A 7,398-nucleotide genomic window follows, 5' to 3' on the forward strand; every position below is an offset into this window, starting at 1 on the left:
GTCCAAAATGCTGTACAATGGATTATGATTTAAAAATTGAAGATAAAAGATTAAGTTTTGAATATCTACTTTTTTTCTTTGAAGATGGCAAATCAAATTATTAATTCATTAAAAATTCAGAATAACTCAAATCTTTACACCACACAAACGCGCCAACAAAGAATGTGCAATGAAAAGAATTGAGTTATTGTTTGAAACATCAAAAATGTTAAAGTTTAACGCATTGTTTTTTATTTGAACAGCAATTTTCAGATCTCAGGACAAGTTTTCTTTGGAACACACTCAGGACAAGTTATCTTTGGAAGACATTATAAATTTCTGTTTTGCAAAAGATTAAAAGTTTTGGATACTTTCTTTTTTTCTTTGAAGATAAAAAATCTAATTATTAATTCATTAAAAATTCAGACTAACCAAATTGTTTACACCCCACAAACTTTCGGCAGTAACATATTTATTTTCTGTCCATTCTTTTTTCTTTCTTTTTTTCTTTTTTTTAAAATATACCGCAGTGCCAACAAAGAATGTGCAATGACAAGAAATGAGTTATTGTTTGAGAATCAAAAATGTTAAATGTTCACATTGTTTTTATTTGAACAGCAATTTTCAGATCTCAGGACAAGTTTTCTTTGGAACACATTATAAATTTTTGTTTTTCAAATGATTTCAACTGACATAAACAAGACTGGAAAGGTCGAAATTACCAAAATGCTAATTTCACTATTATTGGTTCTTTTGTCGTGCCCAGCTCTAATGATGGAAAACCCTGTATCACAGTAACATTCCTTTAAATGAACTGGAGAAGTCTTGATTACAATAATCATATTGCTTTTTACTTTTCAACACTATTGGATCTTGTGTCATACCAGCTTTAGATGGTGAATGGAGTATATGGAGGTGTTAAGAATTGCACAAGAGGTGTTCCCTGCTACCTCTCTATATGTAGACAACGTCACTGTTGTTGTGACGTTCTTATTTCTAAGCCTTAATTTATGTCCGTTACAACGCCCTTAGGGAGAAAAACTACACCCTCAAATGGACTGTAGAAGTCCAGATTACAAAAATGGTACTTTCAGCACCAGGGCACAGTTTGGTTGTCTTGCCCAGCTCTTAATGGTCCAAAATGCTGTACAATGGATTATGTTTTAAAAATTGAAGATAAAAGATTAAGTTTTGAATATCTTCTTTTTTTCTCTGAAGATGGCAAATCAAATTATTAATTCACGAGCTCTAGATAATAAAAATATCAGGTGTTAAAGTTTGGAGGTATAAACAAGTCATTCTCAATCAAAATATTGCAAAATTGTAATGTTAGTGGATTTTCTCATTGTTGAAGCCCATACAGTAACCTATTTTACATTAACATCATTTGGTCTCTGTAGGATAGTTGTCTCACATCTCTTGATATCACAACAAAACAATTACTGACACCTCAAAAGATTTGTGGCAAGGGTTCTTTAACATGCAGAGTTGCACTGTCCCTACAGAAAGGACCTATACTTTTTAAACTGCCATTCCAATTTTTGTTTTGTTTTAAATATGATAACTTTAGAAGACTTAAAGGCGGGGGTCATAAAAATATCAAAATAATCCCACCCTCAATGTTTATTGTCTAGAACTCTGTTTTCTATTTTGCTTTCATATTATTTTTTGGTATTTTCTTTTTTATATATTTTTTTTTTTTTTTTTTTTACAGAGCTCTAGATAATAAAAATTTCAGATGTTAAAGTTTTGAGGTATAAACAAGTCATTCTCAATCAAAATATTGCAAAATTGTAATGTTAGTGGATTTTCTCATTGTTGAAGCCCATACAGAAACCTATTTTACATTAACATCATTTGGTCTCTGTAGGATAGTTGTCTCACATCTCTTGATATCACAACAAATCAATTTGTAGGTTCTATAAAGTGGTCCAATCCTATGGTGAAGGGAGGGGGAATTTTGACTGCCAACCGAGGAGGATATTTTTGGACAGAAATTTAGCCTATTAATGCAACAAGCCACATCCTACTGACACCTCAAAAGAGTTGTGACAAGGGTTCTTTAACGTGCAGAGTGGCACTGTCTGTCCCTACAAATAGGACCTATACTTTCCCGCTACCTCTATGTGTAGACAACATCACTGTTGTGACATTCTTATTTCTAAGCCTTAATTTATGTCCGTTACAACGCCCTTAGGGAGGAAATAGTAGCAGATATTACTACACCCTCAAATGGATTGTAGAAGTCCAGTTTACAATAATGGTACTTTCAGCACCATAACCTGCTTTGGTTGTCTTGTCCAGCTCTCAATGGTCCAAAATGCTGTACAATGGATTATGATTTAAAAATTGAAGATAAAAGATTAAGTTTTGAATATCTACTTTTTTTCTTGGAAGATGGCAAATCAAATTATTAATTCATTAAAAATTCAGAATAACTCAAATCTTTACACCACACAAACGCGCCAACAAAGAATGTGCAATGAAAAGAATTGAGTTATTGTTTGAAACATCAAAAATGTTAAAGTTTCACGCATTGTTTTTTATTTGAACAGCAATTTTCAGATCTCAGGACAAGTTTTCTTTGGAACACACTCAGGACAAGTTATCTTTGGAAGACATTATAAATTTCTGTTTTGCAAAAGATTAAAAGTTTTGGATACTTTCTTTTTTTCTTTGAAGATAACAAATCTAATTATTAATTCATTAAAAATTCAGACTAACTAAATTGTTTACACCACACAAACTTTCCGCAGTAACATTTTTATTTTTTGTCCATTCATTTTTCTTTCTTTTTTTCTTTTTTTTAAAATATACCCCAGTGCCAACAAAGAATGTGCAATGACAAGAAATGAGTTATTGTTTGAAAATCAAAAATGTTAAATGTTCACATTGTTTTTATTTGAACAGCAATTTTCAGATCTCAGGACAAGTTTTCTTTGGAACACATTATAAATTTTTGTTTTTCAAATGATTTCAACTGACATAAACAAGACTGGAAAGGTCGAAATTACCAAAATGCTCATTTCACTATTATTGGTTCTTTTGTCGTGCCCAGCTCTTAATGATGGAAAACCCTGTATCACAGTAACATTCCTTTAAATGAACTGGAGAAGTCTTGATTACAATAATCATATTGCTTTTTACTTTTCAACACTATTGGATCTTGTGTCATACCAGCTTTAGATGGTGAATGGAGTATATGGAGGTGTTAAGAATTGCACAAGAGGTGTTCCTGCTACCTCTCTTTATGTAGACAACGTCACTGTTGTTGTGACGTTCTTATTTCTAAGCCTTAATTTATGTCCGTTACAACGCCCTTAGGGAGAAAAACTACACCCTCAAATGGACTGTAGAAGTCCAGATTACAATAATGGTACTTTCAGCACCATTGCACGGTTTGGTTGTCTTGCCCAGCTCTTAATGGTCCAAAATGCTGTACAATGGATTATGTTTTAAAAATTGAAGATAAAAGATTAAGTTTTGAATATCTTCTTTTTTTCTCTGAAGATGGCAAATCAAATTATTAATTCACGAGCTCTAGATAATAAAAATATCAGGTGTTAAAGTTTGGAGGTATAAACAAGTCATTCTCAATCAAAATATTGCAAAATTGTAATGTTAGTGGATTTTCTCATTGTTGAAGCCCATACAGTAACCTATTTTACATTAACATCATTTGGTCTCTGTAGGATAGTTGTCTCACATCTCTTGATATCACAACAAATCAATTTGTAGGTTCTATAAAGTGGTCCAATCCTATGGTGAAGGGAGGGGGAATTTTGACTGCCAACCGAGGAGGATATTTTTGGACAGAAATTTAGCCTATTAATGCAACAAGCCACATCCTACTGACACCTCAAAAGAGTTGTAGAAGTCCAGTTTACAATAATGGTATTTTCAGCACCATAACCTGCTTTGGTTGTCTTGTCCAGCTCTCAATGGTCCAAAATGCTGTACAATGGATTATGATTTAAAAATTGAAGATAAAAGATTAAGTTTTGAATATCTACTTTTTTTCTTTGAAGATGGCAAATCAAATTATTAATTCATTAAAAATTCAGAATAACTCAAATCTTTACACCACACAAACGCGCCAACAAAGAATGTGCAATGAAAAGAATTGAGTTATTGTTTGAAACATCAAAAATGTTAAAGTTTCACGCATTGTTTTTTATTTGAACAGCAATTTTCAGATCTCAGGACAAGTTTTCTTTGGAACACACTCAGGACAAGTTATCTTTGGAAGACATTATAAATTTCTGTTTTGCAAAAGATTAAAAGTTTTGGATACTTTCTTATTTTCTTTGAAGATAACAAATCTAATTATTAATTCATTAAAAATCCGACTAACCAAATTGTTTACACCACACAAACTTTCCGCAGTAACATATTTATTTTTTGTCCATTCTTTTTTCTTTCTTTTTTTCTTTTTTTTTAAATATACCGCAGTGCCAACAAAGAATGTGCAATGACAAGAAATGAGTTATTGTTTGAAAATCAAAAATGTTAAATGTTCACATTGTTTTTATTTGAACAGCAATTTTCAGATCTCAGGACAAGTTTTCTTTGGAACACATTATAAATTTTTGTTTTTCAAATGATTTCAACTGACATAAACAAGACTGGAAAGGTCGAAATTACCAAAATGCTAATTTCACTATTATTGGTTCTTTTGTCGTGCCCAGCTCTTAATGATGGAAAACCCTGTATCACAGTAACATTCCTTTAAATGAACTGGAGAAGTCTTGATTACAATAATCATATTGCTTTTTACTTTTCAACACTATTGGATCTTGTGTCATACCAGCTTTAGATGGTGAATGGAGTATATGGAGGTGTTAAGAATTGCACAAGAGGTGTTCCTGCTACCTCTCTATATGTAGACAATTGTCACTGTTGTTGTGACGTTCTTATTTCTAAGCCTTAATTTATGTCCGTTACAACGCCCTTAGGGAGAAAAACTACACCCTCAAATGGACTGTAGAAGTCCAGATTACAAAAATGGTACTTTCAGCACCAGGGCACGGTTTGGTTGTCTTGCCCAGCTCTTAACGGTCCAAAATGCTGTACAATGGATTATGTTTTAAAAATTGAAGATAAAAGATTAAGTTTTGAATATCTTCTTTTTTTCTCTGAAGATGGCAAATCAAATTATTAATTCACGAGCTCTAGATAATAAAAATATCAGGTGTTAAAGTTTGGAGGTATAAACAAGTCATTCTCAATCAAAATATTGCAAAATTGTAATGTTAGTGGATTTTCTCATTGTTGAAGCCCATACAGTAACCTATTTTACATTAACATCATTTGGTCTCTGTAGGATAGTTGTCTCACATCTCTTGATATCACAACAAATCAATTTGTAGGTTCTATAGAGTGGTCCAATCCTATGGTGAAGGGAGGGGGAATTTTGACTGCCAACCGAGGAGGATATTTTTGGACAGAAATTCAGCCTTGCAACAAGCCACATCCTACTGACACCTCAAAAGATTTGTGGCAAGGGTTCTTTAACATGCAGAATTGCACTGTCCCTACCCTACAGAAAGGACCTATATTTTTTAAACTGCCATTCCAATTTTTGTTTTGTTTTAAATATGATAACTTTAGAAGACTTAAAGGCGGGGGTCATAAAAATATCAAAATAATCCCACCCTCAATGTTTATTGTCTAGAACTCTGTTTTCTATTTTGCTTTCATATTATTTTTTGGTATTTTCTTTTTTATATATTTTTTTTTTTTTTTTTTTACAGAGCTCTAGATAATAAAAATTTCAAAATTTCAGATGTTAAAGTTTGGAGGTATAAACAAGTCATTCTCAATCAAAATATTGCAAAATTGTAATGTTAGTGGATTTTCTCATTGTTGAAGCCCATACAGTAACCTATTTTACATTAACATCATTTGGTCTCTGTAGGATAGTTGTCTCACATCTCTTGATATTACAACAAAACAATTTGTAGGTTCTCAAAGGTGGGCCAATGATGAAGGTAGGGGAAATTTTGACTGCCAGCCGAGAGGAGGATACTGTTGGACAGAAAGTTAGCCTTGCAACAAGCCACATCCTACCGACACCTCAAAAGATTTGTGGCAAGGGTTCTTTAACATGCAGAATTGCACTGTCCCTACCCTACAGAAAGGACCTATATTTTTTAAACTGCCATTCCAATTTTTGTTTTGTTTTAAATATGATAACTTTAGAAGACTTAAAGGCGGGGGTCATAAAAATATCAAAATAATCCCACCCTCAATGTTTATTATCTAGAACTCTGTTTTCTATTTTGCTTTCATATTATTTTTTGGTATTTTCTTTTTTATATATTTTTTTCTTTTTTTTTTTTACAGAGCTCTAGATAATAAAAATTTCAGATGTTAAAGTTTGGAGGTATAAACAAGTCATTCTAAATCAGAATATTGCACAATTTTAATGTTAGTGGATTTTCTCATTGTTGAAGCCCATACAGTAACCTATTTTACATTAACATCATTTGGTCTCTGTAGGATAGTTGTCTCACATCTCTTGATATCACAACAAATCAATTTGTAGGTTCTATAAAGTGGTCCAATCCTATGGTGAAGGGAGGGGGAATTTTGACTGCCAACCGAGGAGGATATTTTTGGACAGAAATTTAGCCTATTAATGCAACAAGCCACATCCTACTGACACCTCAAAAGAGTTGTGACAAGGGTTCTTTAACGTGCAGAGTGGCACTGTCTGTCCCTACAAATAGGACCTATACTTTCCCGCTACCTCTATGTGTAGACAACATCACTGTTGTGACATTCTTGTTTCTAAGCCTTAATTTATGTCCGTTACAACGCCCTTAGGGAGGAAATAGTAGCAGATATTACTACACCCTCAAATGGATTGTAGAAGTCCAGTTTACAATAATGGTACTTTCAGCACCATAACCCGCTTTGGTTGTCTTGTCCAGCTCTCAATGGTCCAAAATGCTGTACAACGGATTATGATTTAAAAATTGAAGATAAAAGATTAAGTTTTGAATATCTACTTTTTTTCTTTGAAGATGGCAAATCAAATTATTAATTCATTAAAAATTCAGAATAACTCAAATCTTTACACCACACAAACGCGCCAACAAAGAATGTGCAATGAAAAGAATTGAGTTATTGTTTGAAACATCAAAAATGTTAAAGTTTCACGCATTGTTTTTTATTTGAACAGCAATTTTCAGATCTCAGGACAAGTTTTCTTTGGAACACACTCAGGACAAGTTATCTTTGGAAGACATTATAAATTTCTGTTTTGCAAAAGATTAAAAGTTTTGGATACTTTCTTTTTTTCTTTGAAGATAACAAATCTAATTATTAATTCATTAAAAATTCAGACTAACCCAATTGTTTACACCACACACTTTCCGCAGTAACATATTTATTTTCTGTCCATTCTTTTTTCTT

Source organism: Mytilus galloprovincialis, chromosome 4, assembly GCF_965363235.1.
Source record: "Mytilus galloprovincialis chromosome 4, xbMytGall1.hap1.1, whole genome shotgun sequence".
Lineage (NCBI taxonomy): Eukaryota > Metazoa > Mollusca > Bivalvia > Mytilida > Mytilidae > Mytilus > Mytilus galloprovincialis.